The sequence below is a fragment of the Rhinopithecus bieti genome, unplaced genomic scaffold (genome assembly GCF_001698545.2).
Source record: "Rhinopithecus bieti isolate Rb0 unplaced genomic scaffold, ASM169854v2 scaffold_947, whole genome shotgun sequence".
NCBI classification, from domain to species: Eukaryota; Metazoa; Chordata; class Mammalia; order Primates; family Cercopithecidae; genus Rhinopithecus; species Rhinopithecus bieti.
Genome location: NW_016803664.1, coordinates 1,708,422 through 1,728,693, shown reverse-complemented (window position 1 = coordinate 1,728,693; position 20,272 = coordinate 1,708,422). Strand labels below are relative to the sequence as shown.

Here is a 20,272-nt window from a genome sequence, read left to right as displayed (position 1 = left end):
TTAGCATGCTTACATTTTCTTCTACCATCTTGAATAAATGAAATATACTCATAAGAACTGTTTTCATGTTCTCGATGACTAATTTTACCATCTATAACAATTCTAGGTTAGTTTCGATTGATTGATTTTTCTCTTCATTGTGGGTTGTATTTTCCTGCTTCTTTGCATGCCTGGTAATTTTTGACTAAATACCAGACATTGTGAATGTTACCTAATCGGTGCTGAGCATTCCTACAATATTTTAAATGCTCTTTAGTTTTGTCTTGGGGTGCAGTTAAATTACCTGCGAATAGCTCGATCCTTTTGAGACCTGCTTTAAAACTTTGTTAGATGGGACGAGAACAGTCTTTAGTCTAAAGCAAATTTGCCCCTTGATTCCAAACACTGTTTATGTTGTTAATGATTACAATATGATGACAAAATATCCATGTCCCACACTATTGCTTACTAAGTCTCCCTTCAACAACTATATTTGAGTAGAACTGTTGACTGCCTCACCTCAATCTCCTGTGTATTCACAAGGCAAAGTTCCCCAAGGTTTTAACAATACCCAATGTTACTTTGGTGCCAGCTTGCACAGCACCAGGGCTCTTGCCTCTCATAGAGAATTGTGCCCCTCTCTCCACTATGTGGCACAGCATATTGAGTTCAACAATGTTCTATCAGACTGACGCTGCCGTAACACTGCATATCTTCACCCCAGAGGGGCGACAGCCCTAAGCCTCTAAATGGCAAAATAAAATCCAAGTTTCAGTGCTAAAAAGGCCCTGCTTTTCTGGAGCGAACCCCTTCAGAGGTCTCACAAGAATTTAAAAGAGAATTTCTAGACCACAAGTTTCAGTGTGGAGAGCTGCAGGCTTAGAGAATTGCAGGGATGTTTGAAGCCCTGCCCACAGTTCCAGGAAACACCCTTTGTATATGAGCTCCTTTCCCACACAAATGTGAGAAGGAGGCTATGACCCTGGAAATTGAACACAGGGAAACAGAAACTCTGCCAAAACTATTCTTGCATTGACATTAGACACAAAAACACCCATATAAGCTTGATTTGCTGTCACAGTCAAATAAAATAATAGCATGTAAGCATTTCAAAGATATTCCACTGACATTCTCACTTGTGATTCTGACAACAAGCCTGTAAGTAAGTAAGAAAGGCAGGCATCACAGCTCCTAAGTGACAGACGAGGAAATCAGCCTTGTGGAGGTTAAGTGATCTGAACAAGGTCAGACAGCTAGTTGGTGCAAAGTGGGGCCCTGAACCCAGATCTTCTGACTCTTGGTCAAGAGCTCTTTTCATTCCGCCCTGCCTCCTCTGTTACTGTATCAGAAAAGGGAACAGCCACCAACTTCCTGTGCTGACCCTAGAACAGGGCTTCTTGATCGCAGCACACTTGACATTTGGGGCTGGGTAATTCTTTATTATGAGAGGCTGTCCAGTGCATTGAAGGGTGTTTGGCAGGATCACTGGCTTCTACCCACTAATGCCAGTAGAACTCCCTTTGCCCCCTGTTTTGACAACCAAAACTATCTCCAGGTGTTGCCATGTTGCCAAATGCCCCAAGGTGGGGGGAGGTAACAGCAGAGCAAACTCAACCCTCAGTTGAAATCCACTGCCCTAAATGATGCCTGAGAATGCTGTCCACGTGTTTGAGAAAGCAGCAGTGATTACATTAGTTCTGTAAAAGGAGAAACAAAATCGAAAGAGGAACTTGTGCTGATACCAGTGAGTCTGGGACCACGAAAGTTGGCCATGAGAGACAGAATTGTGCAGCACCAGGGAGTTATCTAAGAAGTTCTCTTCTGGGCCACCCTCTGAACTTAACCTTTTGTGTTCTCACTCCACTCCTTCAGGCTCAGTCAACCCCGCAAAACACAACCCACTTTCCAAGGAAACATTTCTGGAAGGTAACATGGAATTAGTTAATGTGCTGAGAGGCAGAATAGAGGAGTTAAGATGCAGGTTCTGCACATATAACAATGTGAATGAACCTCATTTAGTGTTGGGTGAGAAGCGCCAGGCCCAAAGGAGCACCTATTGTATGAATCTACTGACTCAAAGTTCAAAAGCAGGCAAAACTAATCTCCGGTGATGGAAGTCAGAACAGTTACATCTGGTTGTGGTGTTGCCTGGAGACACGTTTCAGAGAATAGAAATGGTCTCTGCCTTGATCTTGGTGGTGGCTACACTGGTTGTAAACATAATAGATACAACACTCACAGAGCTATACACAGGATTCATCACCTAGAAAGAAAGGAAAAGAAAGAAAGAAAGAAAAGAAAGAAAAGAAAGAGAAAGAAAGAAAGAAAGAAAGAAAGAAAGAAAGAAAGAAAGAAAGAAAGAAAGAGAGAGAGAGAGAGAGAGAGAGGGAGGGAGGGAGGGAGAAAGAAAGAAAGAGAGAAAAGAAAGAAAGAGAGAGAAAGTAAAGAAAGAAAGAGGAAGGAAGGAGGGAAGGAAGGAAGGAAGGAAGGAAGGAAGGAGGGAAGGAAGGAAGGAGAGAAAGAAAGAAAGAAAAAGAAAGAAAGAAAGAAAGAAAGAAAGAAAGAGAGAAAGAAAACAAAGGAATGTTGATTCTAGAACCGAATTGTCTGGGTTTAAATTTCATCCCTGAAGATGACTCTGGTTACCTTAGAGCATTTTGTGGGAAGTTAATAAACTACACAGGGCATACAGGAAGTGCTCAATAAGTATTTTCACCATTAAAATTAAAAGAACTATACTTCAGCTGGGTGCGGTGGCTCACACCTGTAATCCCAGCACTTCGGGAGGCGGAGGTGGGCAGATCACTAGGTCAGAAGATTGAGACCAGCCTGACTAACACAGTGAAACCCCGTCTCTACTAAAAATACCAAAAAGTTAGCCGGGCATGGTGGTAGGTGCCTGTAGTCCCAGCTACTCGGGAGGCTGAGGCAGGAGAATGGTGTGAACCCGGGAGGCAGAGCTTGCAGTGAGTACAGATTGTGCCACTGTACTGCAGCCTGGGAGACAGAGTGAGACTCCGTCTCAAAAAAAAAAAAAAAAAAAAAAAAAAGAACTACACTTCTAGCCAGCCAGGCAAAGTGAAGGATTAAGAGAGCTACTCTGAATTTCTCTGCTGCCCCCTCCGCCTCACCTCCCATGCATTGAACACAGAGTGTATATGTAAGTCCTCCCACCACAACCATCAAGACAGGCACATCTGCCCTTTTTCTCTGTCTTCTTCAGTTCCTTCCAGGTTCTCTCTGGAGGCTTGCTTAGGAGCTGCCCCTGTTTGCAGAGCTCTTCATCAATAGACTGAGTATTTACAGAATAGCGCAGTTTTGATTAAACAGTTCATTTCACTGGAGACTGGGGTGGGGTATTGTGTCTCTGGAGTTATTCTTGTCATCAGCAGCCCTTGCTCTTAGCATCCGTTTCTTTACATTTTAAGGTGGAGCATAAGAAGAACTGCAGCGAAACAGATCGGATGGGGGGCAGGTGGGATTTCCTTTTACCTTTCCCCCGCTATTTCTCGGTGGATTTATCCCATTATCTTTGCTGCTATTTGCTCCTTGCTATCTTTTATTCTTCTCTTTTGAAACTGGCTGAGTCAGAAGGAAATAAACAAATGCAACAGTGTGTGGAAAGAGCATTAGATGGCACGTCCAGAAAGTCGGACTCTACATCCAGCATCTAGTTATGTGATTGATTGATGTGTGTTTGAGCTTTTTGGCACCTCAGGTTTTGGGCTGTTTTTTGTTTTTGTTTTTAATCTGTTAAATGAAGTGATTGGTCTAGATTTTTGGTCTCTGAATGTGTGTCAGCTATGGAAACCTTCCTACAAACAGACTCTTCAAGCAGAAAACGATAAAACCTAAAATCAACTTTGGGATGAAACCAGGTGGGCAGGCAGTCAGGAACCCACCCTTTCATCCTCTGTGTCCTCTCCCATCTCCCATAGCAGCCCCCAAAGTAGTTCCACAAGATCCTTGGCCTTGGGATCCTAGAGCACAATGTCTAAACCATTAGATGTGCCTATTTAGAAACTCCTTTCCTGCTCTTAAAGTGCTCAGCCCTCTCCCCTACACATAAAGCCTTGCCTCCATGAGAGCAGTGAGGACTAGACTTTGAAACCCCAGCACACAGAGGTGAGTGTGAGCCCAGCTCGACAGTGTACAAGCCCATTGGAAAGCTGCCCCAGACAGAATTTCTTCAGTTGTGTCCTATGGACCATCAGTGCCAGAAATGCTTGGCCAAAAAAGGAAATACGGAGGGTGAGGGCGGCTTGCTTCAAAGTAACTGAGGTTGAGAGCCACTGCATATCATCTGCCCCTAGTAGAGATTAAATTCACAGTAGCTTCTTTTCTCGGACCAGCAGGAAGCCTGATTAATGTTGCTTAATACAACATTTCCCAAATTTATTTGGCCACAAAGCTCCTTTTTCCCCATAACTCCTATTAATATCACAAGAAACAGTCTGAGATCAGAAAAGGCAATTTTTAAAGACTGAGTTATAAGGCTCGAAATAAATGAGGAATTCTAGAAAAGGAAGGGAAGAGGGACAAGGACCCTGGTTTGGGGTCTGGATGAGGGTGAAACAAGGACCATCCATGATTCCAAAGAAGATCCGGATCTTGCTTGTTGTCTGTTGGTGCCTTTCTATCAGCTCATTCCTAGAGGGCAGACAGAGGCAGGAGGTGCTGTGTTGGTGGCCAGTGGCTCCTGACCATAGGAAGGGGACTGTGGGTGTAAGAAGTGAAGCAGGGCAGGTCCCTGCCTCTGTTCTCCCCTTCCTTCTGGCATTGGCTCACTGTGACAAATCCTTCCCTAGGAAGGGCAGAAAATGAATTATCTGTTAAATCAATTCAACAGATAACCCACCTCTGTGCAGGCCTTGTGCTGGGACCACGAAGATGCGTAAGACATGTACACCTTCGAGCCTGGTCACGAAATGGGAAAGTAAACAGCCCCACCCTCGAGGTCTGAACAGGAGACAGGGGAGCACAGAGAGGGGCCCCTCCCCTGACCAGCTGTCAGGAGAACTGTCCACACATTCTGATTCCTCCAAGGTTAAGGGCTAAGGTGTAGGAAGAGGAGAGAGGTTCCAAGCAGAAGGAATTGCAGGAGCAAAGGCCCAGAGGCACCCCGGGCCTGCGAGCAGCTATGGTCGGAGCCGCGTGTCGCGGGATGGAGAGCGTGTGAACAGAGGGGACTGGAAGCGGATCCTCCCAGGAAGCAGTTGCAGGCGTTCATGCTACAGTGAGTTGCTGATAGTAGGAGGGGAAGAAAGAGGAAGGGGGCGTGGAAGATGACTCAGTTGGGGTGAGCCAGCGCCTGGAAGAGAGGAATGTGTGAGCAGAATGAGGAAGTTAGAAAAGCTGGTTGGAGGTAGGAGGTGGAAAGACAAGTTCAGCCCTCAACAAGTTAAGCAGGTTATGTAAGAAGTCCAGGCATGGATGACGATGATCATAATCATGATGGGGACGATGACAAAGATGACTAGGAACTCTCGGTCATCTCTCTCTCTCTCTGTCTCTCTCTCTCTCTCTCCTTCCTGGTTGCAGGAGTTTGCAGGGAGGCGGGAGGTTGTGAAGAACAATAATCAGAAGAGAGTTTGTGTCTTCATCAAAAAACACCTGGGGCAGGTAGAGTTGGTGCTAGCTTCTCCATCCATCCCTGACACCCCAGCCCCATTCATCATTAAGCAGAAGACAGGCTGGGCTGGCCCAACTTGGTCCTGTACCCCCACCACCCCAGAACCCCGCTGGTCCATAGCGAGGATCCCTTCTCCTTGACCCTCCTCCTTCCCTGTGACTCGCGTAAGCCTGATCCTACACCTCCTATCCCAGCCACTGCCTCAGCCTCCTCCACCCCCAGCTTGGGATGAGCCACCTTCCTGGCTGGGTAGCATGGGATGAGCCATCTCCCTGCAGAGGCAGAGAACCAGTGACAATACACACAAACCAAGGCCATGCTGCAAACAGAACACCAAGGCACCCTCCCCTTAGGATGCATTATATTCGGGATAGATGTTGAATTCTAGTAACACATTCCCTGGGGTGTTTTCAAATCCAGACACACTGGAGCCTTGTTCCAGCCTCACTGTGGGCGAAGGCCCCTGGGCTCACCTCCAGCCTCAGGCTGGCTCTGACTGCTGCCCTGGTTCCATCCTGGCAAGCGGAACTGAACAGGCCCAACTCCACAGCCCCCAGTGCTGCCGGCTGCAAGCTCTGCTGACTCCAGCCTCAGGCCCCTGCTTGTCTGCTTCTAAATCCACATGCTCCTGCTCCTTCCTGCCCCTGCTGGCCTCTCAGAATGCCACTTCTTTCTGCCAAGACCTCAGGCATTGCTGCGGCCCAGCCCCATCTTTATTGATTTCAGGGCTCTGTCCCCTTGCAGAGCCCGTCTCATTGCCACCCACATCTGGGACAGCAAAAGACTCCTCAGTTTCCTCCAGAGTTCGGTTTCTTCCAAAAAGCTTGGCACATCTTAGCTGCCAGTGTGAACTGTGAGCTCCCAGAGATGCCCGTGGCACTTTCCAACATTCGTCACTTTTGACACTTCTAAAATATCCTAGCTCCCAGAGCTGCGTGAGCACCAGCCCAGATGGACTGGCTGCTGGGGAAGCATCAGTCTCTCCAGGCCCTCTGAGAAGCCTTGGGGCAGGAGGGGGATGTCTGACAAAGCTTCCTAACTAGGGAGCCCCACTTCCTCTCGCTTTGGGCACCCCTGCCAAATGAGCGGGCACCTTCATGTTCCAGCAGCCCTTGCTGCCCGGCTTCCAAGCTCCAAGCCAACTTCCTTCCACAGAATTCTCTGCACCTTGGTTCCCGGTGACTCCAAGTACTTTGCCATCTGCCGAGTCAGTTCTGCCAGAGAGGAAGCAGCCGACGTGGGGAGTTCTCTGTGGGCGCCACCTTTCCTCTCTCAGGTCACCTTTACTCTCAGAAGGAAACTGACCCCCTGACCTATTAAATAGCTGAAATGAAGGGCTGCTAGGGCCCAGGTAGGTGAAGGTGCAGCTAAAGGCATGAAGGTCAGCATCTAGCCAGGCAGTCAGGCCAGCCAAGAAGACAGGTGAGGCCCGTGGACCCTCTGGCCCCACAGTCAGACAGTGAGAGAGCTACTCCCAGAGTTCTCTGGGGCATGAAGGGGCTGCAGGGGTAGGTGAACGGCATCCAGAGAAATAGATATCATGGACAGTGCAAGCAGGAAACAAGCTGGGATCTTTTTTTATTTAAAATTACTTTTCAGGCCAGGCACAGAGGTTCATGCCTATGATCCCAACATTTTGGGAGCCCAAGACAGGAGGATCACTTGAAGCCAGGAGTTTGAGACCAACCTGAGCAACACAATGAGGCCCTGTCTCTATGGAAAAAAAAAAAAAAAAACCATTAACTAGCTAGTGGAGGGGGCTAGTGGCATATGCCTGGGATCCCAGCTAGTTGAGAAGCTGAGGTGGGAGGATCGCATGAGTCCAGACATTCAAGGCTGCAGTGAGCTATGATCACTGCGCTCCAGCCCAGGCAACAGAGCCAGACCTTGTCTCTAAAAATATAAAGAAATAAAAGAAAAGAAATTATTTTAAGGAAGTAAATACTCGCATGGTTCATAAATTAAAAGAATATAAAATAGAATAGATTTGGAACATCTTACCCCCATCCCACGACATCCATATCCATTCCCTCCTCCCCCTCTCCCACCACGGGTAACCACTTATATTCATCTCATCTGTATCTTTCCAACATTTCTTTACGTAACTGAAAGCCAATATGGAGTTATTTACTTATGTCCCCACCCTTCCACAAAAGGTATCACACTTTAGATACCGTTCTGCACCTTACTTTGGTCACTCAGCAGTACGTTCTAGAAATCTTTTCAAATCAGTACAGTGTTTCTTTACTCAAGCTGCACAAGTATTTCATTGAGGGATATGTCCCATTTCAGCTATCTAGACTCTAGATGGACACTTGGGATGTTTCCAGTATTTTACAATTACAGATAATCCTGCAATGAATGACCTTGTATTAATTTCATTTCATATGTATGCAGATACAGCCACAGGGTACATTCCCATGCAGGAAATGCTGAGTAAAGAGAAAATGCATTTGTAACTTTCATAGCTGTTGCCAAATCCCTCTCCGTTGGAGTTGCACCATTTTGCATTCCTACCAGCGTCTCCATCAAGGTGTGTGGTCACATTTTTTAATGTTCACCAATCTGAGGGGTGAGACTTGTGTTTCAGTATAGTTTTAATTTGTATTTTTCCTCTTAGGAGTAAGGTTGAGGATCTTCTCTTATGTTAAAGGGCTATTCATATTCCTTTTTCTGTGAAATGGCTCCTCGTGTCCTCGGTTGGCCCACTGTTCTGTGGGTTGCTGGTCTTGCTCTCCTTGATTTCTAGGCATTCTATAGATATCAAGGAGATTCACCTTTTGTGTTATGAGTTGCAATTATTTTTTCTCGCTTTATTGTTCATTTTCTGCCTCTACTTGTGGTTGTTTTTGTTTTTTGTTTTTTGTTTTTTTTTGAGACGGAGTCTTGCTTTGTCTCCCAGGCTGGAGTGCAGTGGCGCGATCTCAGCTCACTGCAAGCTCCATCCCCCGGGTTCACGCCATTCTCCTGCTTCAGCCTTCCGAGTAGCTGGGACTACAGGCACCCGCCACCATACCCAGCTAATTTTTTGTATTTTTCGTAGAGACGGGGTTTCACCATGTTAGCCAGGATAGTCTCGATCTCCTGACCTCGTGATCCGCCCGCCTCCGCCTCCCAAAGAGGTGGGATTACAAGCGTGAGCCACTGCGCCCGGCCTTTATTTTTTTAATTTAGTTGGTCATACAGAAGATTTTTGTTTGCTTTAATGTAATCTAATTTAACAACCTTTTACAGCTTCTGAATTTTGAATCGCAGAGGGAGGTTCTTATTCAAAAGGTTATGAAGGAATTCACCCATATTTTTTTCTGGTAATTTTATGATTCCTATTATTTCATTTAAAAATTGGATTCCTTTGGAGTTGTTCCTGATGTATGATGAGAGGGATGGACCCAACTTACATCTTTTCATCTTTTTCCAGATCTCCCAATACTGTTTTTAAAGTCCATCTTTACTCTATCCTAGCACTTTGAGAAATTAGATTTCCACTGCCCAGAACAACCTGGCCAATAAGTCACTTCTATCAAACACTGAATTCAAACGTATGCATTTGGGTGTTCTGGGCTTCTATTCTGCTTCTTTATCCATGTTCCTATATACACAGCTTGAATCACTGAATCTTTATGGCACATTTTAGTATCAAATAGGACACACCTTCCCCCATAGTCCTTTTTAGTTCAGAGCTCCCCTGGCCGTTTACTGGCAAGCTGAGCTCTGTCACTGGGGCTCTCCTTGCTCACTGTCATGTTTTATTCTCTTCTGTCCTACAAGGAAGCCAACATATGCCTGTAGGCATCCAACCAGGGAAAGAGGCAAGCACAGCCTGCTCCCCAAACAAGGCAGAGGCAGGGGTGCAAGGCCTTCTGGGAGAGTTCCAGTAGGCCACGTCTATGTACCCCTTTGAGGCCAGTGTTCTGGGGAAAGGCCAAATAGGACATCTATGTCTTCCTGGAGGTTTGGACTTTGGCCTGAAGATTCTCAGCACTGACCTTCTGGTCCATCCAATCTGTTTAAATGAAGGTGATCCCAGAAAACCTCAACATAAAGAGTTATCCTGTCTGATAGTCTGTCTCCTCATGATTTGTTACTGATCAGGGGCAGAAGAACCCTTCAAGGAGGAAGATGTTATAACAGCAACATCAACCCCTACTTCTACTACCACCAATGCCACCATGGCCACTTTTATTCATTGAGAACCTGCTATATACCAGGCACTGTGGGAGGTACTTTATACGTTTATCTCATTTACTTACAACCCCATGAGGAAACCATCTGTAAACTTGCCCAGAATTGCGGCTCATTAGTGGCAGAGCCAAGTTTTCGATCCCAGCCTGGTTCCAAAACTCATATTCTTCACCACTGGGCAACTTCTTCTCAGAATGATCCGCCACCCTGTGTTGATGCAAATTCCCAGGCCTCCCAGACCTACTGAATCAGCTGCTCTGGGAATGGCGCCCAGGAGTCTGCATCTCCAGCACATGAATACCTGAGAGCCACTGCTCACAAATGTAGAAAGTTAGGTAACATATCAGGCTGTGAGGATGAGTATTTCCTTAGCAGTGGTGTAAGGGCAGAACCCTGACTGCTGTGTTTTGCAGTCAGATTTTGATTTCCTCATTAGCAGAGAGTGTTAACCGGTAGCCTAGTTTGGCTCCTCGAGGTGCCTGATTCAGACACAGCACCCCACAGCTGGAGCACCCTAGCTGGTAGAGGCAGGGACTCAGCCAAGTAGGCTCCAGAGCTGCTGCCTAAGCCCAGTAGATTTCTCCTGCCCAGAACAACCTGGCCAAATGGAAGAGGGGAGGCTGAAATCCTCACTCTAAAGAAGGACCTCCTTTTCTTGGCACAAAGGCACCGCGCCAAACCACACAGTTAAGGCTGTGTGTTACCTAAAGCAGGTGCACAGAATTCACAGAGAGGTATCAAATAGGCTGGCAAAGACTTGGTGGATAAGTACCAACAAATATCTGGAAAGAACTACGTTGGGTTGAGACATGAGAAGGAAGAGATCGTAGGCAAGTTTGGAAAGGGAAACAACGCATCGAACGCCAAGCCCTGGACTAGACATTTCAACTTTCATTCATCCTCACTACCACCCACACGAGACAGTCTTCCTATTTCCAACTTAGAAGAAGGAAGTTGAGGCTCCTACTGGTTAAGCAAGCTTCCCAAGGCCACACAGCTAGTAAGTATTAAACAACCAAACACAGAGCCAACTGACTCCAAAACCCAGTGCCCCCTGCTGCCACTCCACTACCCTGCCTCTGCCACTGCTCCCTATGGCACCCTGGAAACTGCTGGGGTACCTGCCCGTGGTCTGAAGTGGGCCGGCAGCAGTCAACTGGGCCTCCAGATATGGGTAGTGAAGGGAGGATACAGGTCCAAAAGAATATCTTAGGGGAAATAGTGCACATGCCCAGGAAAGTTTTATAGTCTCAGAACATAGATGTATGGAGAAGTCGAATTCTGGAACTGGTTTGCTTTTTCAGCCAGTTGTGGGCCTTGGCAGTCACTGAACCCTTCCTTATTTCTTCATGAGGAAATTAACATCTCCTAGGATAGGAAGAGCTGTGCTGCAGATCTCAGGGCAAGCAAGTCTCAAAGAAGATGAGAGACACCAAGGGCCTCAGGAAAGCTGAAGGGCTCAGGGTGCATGCCGCAGCCATGACCTCAACCTCTGTGGGTCTAGAGGTGACCATACTGGCCACACCTAAGCTCATCTTCCCCCTGCATTTCATAGTCCTTCCCTCCCATCAGGTCCAGCCTTTGATTAAAATTCCCAAGATTATCTGGGGAGCTGATGGCACCACCCACCAATGGAGTTCATCTGGCTGCCTTTACACCAGTCACCTTATGGCTGGGTGGGCGCTTTCCTATTCTTCGGCCAACACAACACTTTCCAAACTGTGTGACAGTTTATATACTTGCCTCTACCATAAGACCATGAGCTTTTTGAAAGTATGGTCTGTCTTATTCACTGTTAGGTATCACAATGTTAGGCACAGTCCCTGACACATAATAGGTGCTTAATAAATGTTTAGTGGAACAAATGAATGGATGAATGAATGAATAAAAGAATGAATGGGATCAGGGTGGGCCTTCAGTCTCTAAAAGCACACCCAAGAGCCAGCCCTCTCAGTCCCAGGCCCCCACATGGGGAAGCCCTAGGGAGGTTCAGGGACTAGATCAGGCCCATTTCCTCATCAGGAAGCCCCCAAACCTCTGCCCCAAAGAGCACATCCAAATACTTCAGCCCACACTCCCCACCCACAGTTTACTGCCTATAATCCCAGCTACTCAGGAGGCTGAGGCAGGAGAATCACTTGAACTCGGGAGGCAAAGGTTGTGGTGAGCCGAGACCACGCCATTGCACTCCAGCCTGAGCAACAAGGGCAAAACTCCATCTCCAAAAAAAAAAATAAAAAAGAATAACCTTGGGCTGTTTGGCCAAGTTAATGCTTAATGCTTTCCTCACGCTGCAAGTGTTTATCTTTGCCCAGATTCCAGCTCCAGGGAGGGGAACACTCCTGTAGAACAGCCAGGCGTTCTCAGGTCACCTCTCCTCTCGCTCTCACTTTTCTTTTTGCCTGATTAAGTCTGGCCTAAAAACACGTCTCAGGGGCACATATCTGTCACTCACAATAATCCTATAAGGTAGGTACTACTGTTAGTCTTATTATATAGTTAAGACACAGAGAGGTTAAGTAACTAGCCCAAGGTCACAAGCTAATAAGTAGCAGAGCTGGGATTTAAGGCAGACATCTGGCTCCAGAGCTCAGGTGCCTCTTTTTTTTTTTTTTCTAAGACATTGTTTGGCTCTGTCACCTCAGCTGCAGTGTAGTGGCACAATCACTGCTCACTGCAGCCTTGACCTCCCAGGCTCAGGTGATCCTCCCACCTCAACCTCTCAAGTAGCTGGGACTACAGGCACACACCACCATACCCGGCTAGAGCCCAGGCTCCTAACTGCTTCACAGCACTGTGTCTTGCTATGCAGTAACAAGCCATGCTCAGGGTATGGGCCCATGTTGAGTCTCTTCCATCCATGGGTTCCGACTGGAAAGGAAGCAGCAATCTTCTCTTCGTTTCACACTGAGTATAAGGCACCCAATTCATCTTCTGGCAGGTGACCTGGAGGAAGGAGTGGCCCTCGTTTCCTTTTACAGGTACAATCACTGCCAATACTAAAGCAGTGCCTGTCCCCACCTGCCAGGGCACCCAGGATCCTTGTCTCCAGCACTAACTTTATGAGTTAGGTGGCTCTGGGCTGAGATAGGACATCCATATTCCTAGATTCCTTGACTGTGATGTCAAAGGTCCTCTGCCCCCACCCCTCCTTCTAGTCCTTGTAAGCATCACTTGGCAATTGTGTAGCTATGGCTAATACAGGAATGAAGGAGAAGGTCAAATGAAGTTCAAAGCCAGGAGCTAGATAGTCATGATACATCAAATAAAGTTTTGGAACAAGAACACAATGGGATTAATTTGCCAATCAAAACAGCACTTGGCACCTTGACTATAAGCCACGATCTCTCATGGCAACAGCAGTTGAAGGGCCTGTGATTGTCCAGCTCCTGGGGAGCCTCCCTGGCCTAACTGTGGTCAGATGCCAGCATCACTGCCCCCTTAGCTGGGTAAGGATTCTCCTAGAGTTACCTCTGGAAGGGAAAGAAAAAAAGTCTAGTCTGAGAATGAGACCAGCAGACAACAGCTCTGCCAGGTGTTTGAAGGGTGAAGGTCATGGGACTCTTTGTTTTTATTACCCTGGTCACCCCAATTGTTTGGAGGTACTTCCCATAGACAAGAGGATGCCCCAGTCAACTGTCTTCTGTGATTCAAGACCTGTTTACTCTTGTGCCAACCAGGGGCCTTACTTGGAGGCATCGGCCTTTATGAGGCATGGAATGTAAGCCCTCTGAGCTTTAGCAGAGATAGGAAGAGTCCTAGAACATGGCAGGGAAGAGGGTCGGAAGCTCTGTCCTCCAGCACAGTAGAAAGATGCCGGCTTGAATGTCAGGAAAATCCAGTGTTTCTGCTTCAGCTGCTACCTAGATGCATGGTTTGGGGCATGTCAGCTGGCCTTTCTGGGTCCCAGCTTCTTCATCTGTGACATAATGAAGGCAGACTAGACCATCACTACCAATAAAAGGTTCCTGATCCTTGGGGAGCAGTGGTTGGAGTGGCAGAAGGGCATCACCCAGCTATTTTCCAACACATTGTAAAAGATGATATCGCACAGGACAACTGAATGTTGACTTGGTTTGCTTCCCTGTGGAATTCTTTCCACTTGGTGTGGTAAAATGGATTCTCTCCAGAGAACTGAAAGTGTAGATGGGTGGGGTTATCTATATACTTGTTTGATAAGTGAAGGAAAATGAATTGTTCCTCAATAAGTACAGGTTGTTTGAAATGCAGGCTGGGTGCAGTGCATGATGCTGCATGATCTCCAGGCCCCTTGTGTTTCTAACCCTCTTGCTGGACAACTTGGCCTCCACAGGGTAGTCGCCAGGGAACCCTTGGCCATCCCCAGCCTGAAGGAACCAGGAAGGACCTTCGGGACCTGCCAAGTCTCCCTGAGACCCTGCTCCACGAGGGCTGGCTCCCTCCCTGACCCAGTCTTTTGGTTCAAAGTCAGTCCTGGATCTCTCTCTGCCAATTGACCCCAACCTCCAGAAAACTCAGAAACAGCCTATCCTCTCAGGCCTGCAAACCAGGAGCAGCCAGGCCCAGCCCTGACTTGTACAAGTAACTACCACAGAAGGCCTGCTGTGCAGCCTATGCTGCTCGTCCTGGATCCAGGGCAATGTGGAGAAACCACATTATTGCTTGACTATAGTGCATTATTCCAACAATCATTTTAAATGTGCACTTGTGTAACCATGATCATCATCAAGATGTAGGATATTTCCATCCCTCTTTAGAGATTCCCTTTTGCCCTTTCCTAGTTAATCCCCACCCCATTCCCTGGGCCCAGGAAATCACTGATCTGTTCTCAATCACAATAGTTTTGCTTTTCCAGAATGTCCTATAAATGGAATCACACAATTTGTAACCTTTTAAATCTGGCTTCCTTCACTTAGCTTTATGTATTTTAGATGCATCCACGTTCTTGCATGTGTCAGCAATTCGTTCCTTTTTCCTGCTGAGTAGTATTCCATTGGATGGATATGCCACAATTTGTTTATCCATTTATCAGTTGATAGATATTTGGGTTGTTTCAGGTTTGGGGTTATGATGAATAAAACTGCCATGAACATTTGAATCTTTATGTGGACATATGTTTCCATTTCTCTTGAGTAAACACTTAAGCTTGGAGTTTACTGGGTCCTATAGTAAGTGTACATTTGCCTTTAAAGAACTTGTCAAACTGTTTTCCAAAGTAAGTATTTTTTGTTCTCACCAGCAATCTATGAGGAGTTCTACCGGATTTTGTCAGTCTTTTTAATTTTAGCCATTCTAGAGGGAGAGAAGTGATATTCTGTTGCGTTTTAAATTTGCATTTTCCCCATGACTAATGATGTTAAGCACCTTTTCTTGTACATATGTGCCCTTTGTGTATCTTCTTTTAAGGATATCTGTTCAACTCTCTCACCCTACCTTGAACCTACACAGGGTGGAATGTGCCCATGACCTCGGAAGGACTTTAGGGAAGTAAGCCCCACTTTCCCCAGAGAGGATTCCAGCACAAATGGAAAGTTTTTCTGAATGGCATACTCTCATAACCAGATTTCTTAAAAGAAAAAAATCATTCTGATTCTAGCCAGAAGTGCAGTAGAATTTAAGAGAATTTAAGAGAAAAGTTTAGAAGAAAAAAACTTTTTGGCAAGAAAGAAGACTCTAGTTACTTTGTTCCCTGGGATCCACAAAAGAAGAAATTGTGGCCTCAGGCTACAGTAGCATGGTGCCAAAATGGACTTAAAAAAAAAAAAAAAAAAAAAAAAAAGCAGAATAAATCAGGCATGAAAATAGCTTTCCTTCCATCCCATATCTCATTTTCTTATTTGACAACAAAAATGGTAAAGAGCAACTATAATGACAAAGAACAGGTAAAACAAGAATGCAAAAAATGGTGGGAAGATGGCAACCTCCAAAAGGTAATAAATTAATTTCAGCAGCCTTAGAACCTAAAGCTATTTGTAAAGAATAGCTAGAAAAGAAACCCACTTGAGACAAACTTAGGAATTTCTTCAGAGTTCAAAACAATATCTTAATAACCTGAAAAATTACCATGGCTTTACAAAGCACCTCATTCACTCCTTAGGAGTGATTTATACCTTGGGTAATTGAAGTTCAATATTATAGTGAAGTGATGCTAGGGTGTCATAAGAGGTGAAGGAAAATACAAAGATTAGTAACTATTGTGCACATTCAGAAATTGAGACACAGAATTATTTTCAAGAAAATAAGTAAATGGGAGGGTAGGGTGTCCAGGTCAGGGCAAAATTCCAGATGGCAGGAGTGGGAGAATCATTCCTCACCATGGCCTTGGGCAGAATCTGCTTATCTCCAAACAAAGCTCAGCAACAGCTAGGAGCTGAATCCGTAAGGTCCAGCAGTGACTAAATTCCCACACGAACGTTTCCATCTTTCCATCATGCAAGAAATTCTGAAGTCGACTTTGCCCAGCTACAAATCAGTGGCCTGACCACAGCAGGAAGGGACAGAGCTGTGGCTACATTTATCACAGGATTGTTCCATCCTGAGCAGAGTACATGGCCTAGAGAGTTTTCAGGGCAATTATGAAATTTTGGTCTTCCAGAGGAACCTTGCCAGGTCTGGGAATATTTTCAGCAGTGGATGTTTACAAAGCAAAAGCCCACACACACATTAGCAAATTAAATAATGCATGTTGTATGAAAAACCTTATGAGGGGCATAGCAATACCTGAAGCTTCTTTCTTATGCACTTGTGTGCCCAGCACCAGCCAATACACGGAAAGGGCTCAACAAACACTGAGCTGAGCAACAGCCTCTAGCCCAGGCATCATGGGCGGGAGGCAGATCCTGACTCCCATCAGGCCTCCTATGGTAGAATCCCTGGTTCTCTCCCATGGAAGGTGGCCCACCTCGGTTGCCTGCAGTCACCCATCTGTTGATGTCCTTACCCAAAAGAAAATGAAGTAATTTCTTCTTGTATGAAATATCAGGAACCCTCAAACCTAGGAGTTGACTAGGAATAGAAAAATCACTTGCTGCAAGAAATAATATTAGAAATGTAATGGCTGGACCCAGCTTCTCCTTCTGACTAATTTTAAGGATTGTTTTCCTGATCTAGGAACTTACTGTCATACAGAGGACAACCCCAAGCCTCCCTAGTCCATCAACCCCTTTTCCTGGATATGGGGGCTGAATCCCTTGGTGGATTTGATTGCTTACCTCAATTTAATATTCCCCGTCCTAAAACCACAGTATTATCTCCAGATTCTTATCATTGGCATGACTTCATCTCTTCTGAAGACATGAGAAAAGTTCCACTTCAGAAGATATGCTTGGAGAATGTGCTGCTTCTAGCTCATCCAATATGGAACCAATTTCTTCACTCATAACTAAAGCATATCCTTTCCTCACAGCTTATCTTAGAGTTGCCAGGTTTAAATGAGTCAATACAAATAAGACTTTTGGAAAAGTGCCTGGCACAGAGAAAGCATTCAATATATATTAGCTTTTAAAAATGCTGAAGATCAATTTGAATATATATGTATATATAAAGAGATATAAATAGGATTATACGTAAGGAACTGATTCTACTTCTAGGAAACTATTCTAAGAAAATACTAATAGAGGCCGGGCGCCGTGGCTCACGCCTGTAATCCCAGCACTTTGGGATGCCGAGACGGGTGAATCACGAGGTCAGGAGATCCAGACCATCCTGGCTAACACGGTGAAACCCCGTCTCTACTAAAAATACAAACAAAAAAAAATTGGCCGGGCGAGGTGGCGGGCGCCTGTAGTCCCAGCTACACCGCAGGCTGAGGCAGGAGAATGGCGTGAACCCGGGGGGCGGAGCTTGCAGTGAGCCGAGATCGCGCCACTGCACTCCAGCCTGGGCGACAGAGTGAGACTTCGTCTCAAAAAAAAAAAAAAAGAAAATACTAATAGATTCAGACAAATATTTATAAATAAAGATTATCATCAGATAATTGTTTGTAATAGGGCAAAGAAAACCTTGAAACGGCATAAATTTTCAACAACAGTGGAACAAGCAAATACATTATGGCACTTTTTCCAAGTATGTTTTGAAGAATTTTGATGCTATGAGAAATTGATAATGGTAAGTGAAGAAGGATTTAAAACCATTTATGTAACATGATCTCAATTATACACACTGCAAATAAATATCTATGGAACAAATATCTCCATAAGAAAAGATTGTGAAGACATACTCCAAATGTTACTTGTGGTTTTTTTCTAAATAATAATATTCTGTATTTTTTCAGCATTTTTCAAATTATACTGAAATATATTTTCAGCATATATACAATGAGCATCCCTTAATTCTACAAAAAGCAAAATAAAATATGAAACAGTTAAAAGTCTATGGCAACACTATACTTTGAAGGGGAAAAAAAGGCTAAGGACCTAGACTAGGCCACTGGGCAGAGAAAGAAGATAATTCTGAGGCTGAGTCCTCAGTATTTGGTGACCTAATAGAGAGGCAACAGAGGGCATGAACTCTAAGCTTTCTAGCTTGGGCACAGAGATGAATGATGATGTTATGAACCACAATAAGAAACACAGGAAGAAAGGAAGAAGAATGGGTTGGGAGGAAGGAAAATACATTTAGCTTGGCCTTGCTGAGTCTGTAGTGCCCAAAGAGTACCCAGGCAAAGATGCCCAGTTAAAAGCTGGTGAAGTGTAAAGCTAAAGCTGTGGGAAGAAACTGCAGTAAAGGTATGAGGATGGGCACAGCAGTGAGTCCTTGAAGACACGGGCTTCCCTTAGGATGCCCAAGTGTTCGAAGTGTTCTAGGATTAAGCAACAGACTCTGCTCTCATGGAGGCTCAGACCCTTGGGCTTCAGGGCTCTATTCCTTCCACCCCTAAATGTGACCTGAAGTGGCCCCTGCCTCCCCCAGTCAGAGGGACTGCTGCTCAATTACTGTGAGGAATCTCTCATAGGCTTGCTGTGACTTTAATGCTATTTGGTGCTGTGGCTGCTGTTTCACTGAAGATTACAGGGCTCTCAGAGTTAACCACATAAAACCTACTGCTATATATTTGGTAACCTCCTTTTTCCATAACACATAGGGAAACCATCTTGGGTTTCAGGACCAAGAAAGTGTGAGTACCTGGCCACCAGGAATGCTATAACTGACCCTGCTTCCCTCTTTGATGCGGTCAACAGGAAGCTCAGAAAAAAATCTGTGGCCCATCTTCAGCAGCCTTATAATATCACATAGTGTACGTGTTTGGGTGTTAATACTAACATTTCTATCTTTATTGTTTTACTGCCCTTATTTTCTCTTTGTCCTAAGTTCTTCAACTATGAATTTTTGCCAACTACTCAAGTTAAAAATGTTCTTCCATGTCATGCCCACCCATTGATTTTGTTTGTTTCTAACTCTTGGAAGTTGCACAAAATAATTCTAGTCTACCTTCTCCACAACAGCCCTTCAACTCTCACGTCATTCACCCAATCTTATTTTTATAGGAACCAGAGCCCCACTTTCTTTAACAATTGCTCATGGATATGAGCTCTTAAAGAATCTTTCATCCATCTAGACCTGACTGATGCTTTATCTTCTCTTGACCTCTTCCCTAAAGCCCCTACTCAAGGCATTCCTCCGCTGCAACACAGCAACCACTTTTAATAGTTGGTTTTCATGCTTGCACCCCCTTCCTCCATGGGGCTGCGGACTCCTGAAAGACAGGAGCCACATGCTGTCTTTGCCTCCAACCAGTACCCAGCCAGGGCCTGGGGCATAATACATGCTTAATAAGTGTTTGTCAAGGAAGTAAATAAATGAATGAGCACACACCTGTCTACAGTCTGCATAACTTCCTCGCTCATACACATGTTAAAGAGAGCTAAAGCCCCCAGGAAGGGAGAAAAGAGAGGGTCCTGTTCAGTCCAGTTGTTTGCAGGGCTTTCCATGTGACAACTCTTTTCCATGGTGTCTCCTGAACAGCCTCGAAGCCTCAGCCACCTGGGCTGGAGCTTATCTCACAGCTAAATCCAGAGTAAATATACACAAGACAGAATTGGTCCTAAGAGGACAACTGGGGTGAATTTCCACAGAAAGAAAGGATTTCACTGATCGGAAACGCAAGATGCTGGATGCTCCAATTGGTACTTATTCTAACAACACTCTCTTGTCTAGGTGCTAATTACTTGCCAGGCATTGTTCTGAGCTCTTTACAAATATCTTATTTAATCCTCATAACAACCTCATAAGATAGGCACTATTTTTATCCCCATTTTATTTTCATATGATCCTCTTAACATTTAAGGCAGCTAAATCGAAGAAAAGTGTAGAGTATCCTAAAACGAAGAAAGGTGTAGTGTTTCAGTCTCTTAATAAAAGAAAATGAGCTACGTTAGGTCCAATGTATAAATGGCTGAAGATTGAGTGCCAGCCTTTGATCTGAGATCTGGATCTGGCAGGACACCTCACCGCTCACTAACATTTACTGAGCACCCACCATTGTGCCCAGTGCTACCCTCC

The 20,272-nt window shown here is 45.3% G+C and overlaps 1 protein-coding gene and 1 long non-coding RNA gene across 5 annotated transcripts in view; both read left to right on the top strand.

The window, feature by feature from the left end:
* LIPC (lipase C, hepatic type) overlaps positions 1-20,272 on the top strand; it is a 163,373-nt gene that overhangs the window by 110,112 nt on the left and 32,989 nt on the right. The gene's annotated exons all lie outside the window — the stretch shown is intronic.
* LOC108544999 (uncharacterized) lies at positions 4,878-6,942 on the top strand. Its single transcript, XR_001890003.1, has 2 exons — positions 4,878-5,215; positions 5,524-6,942. It is a non-coding gene; the product is annotated as an uncharacterized LOC108544999 (long non-coding RNA).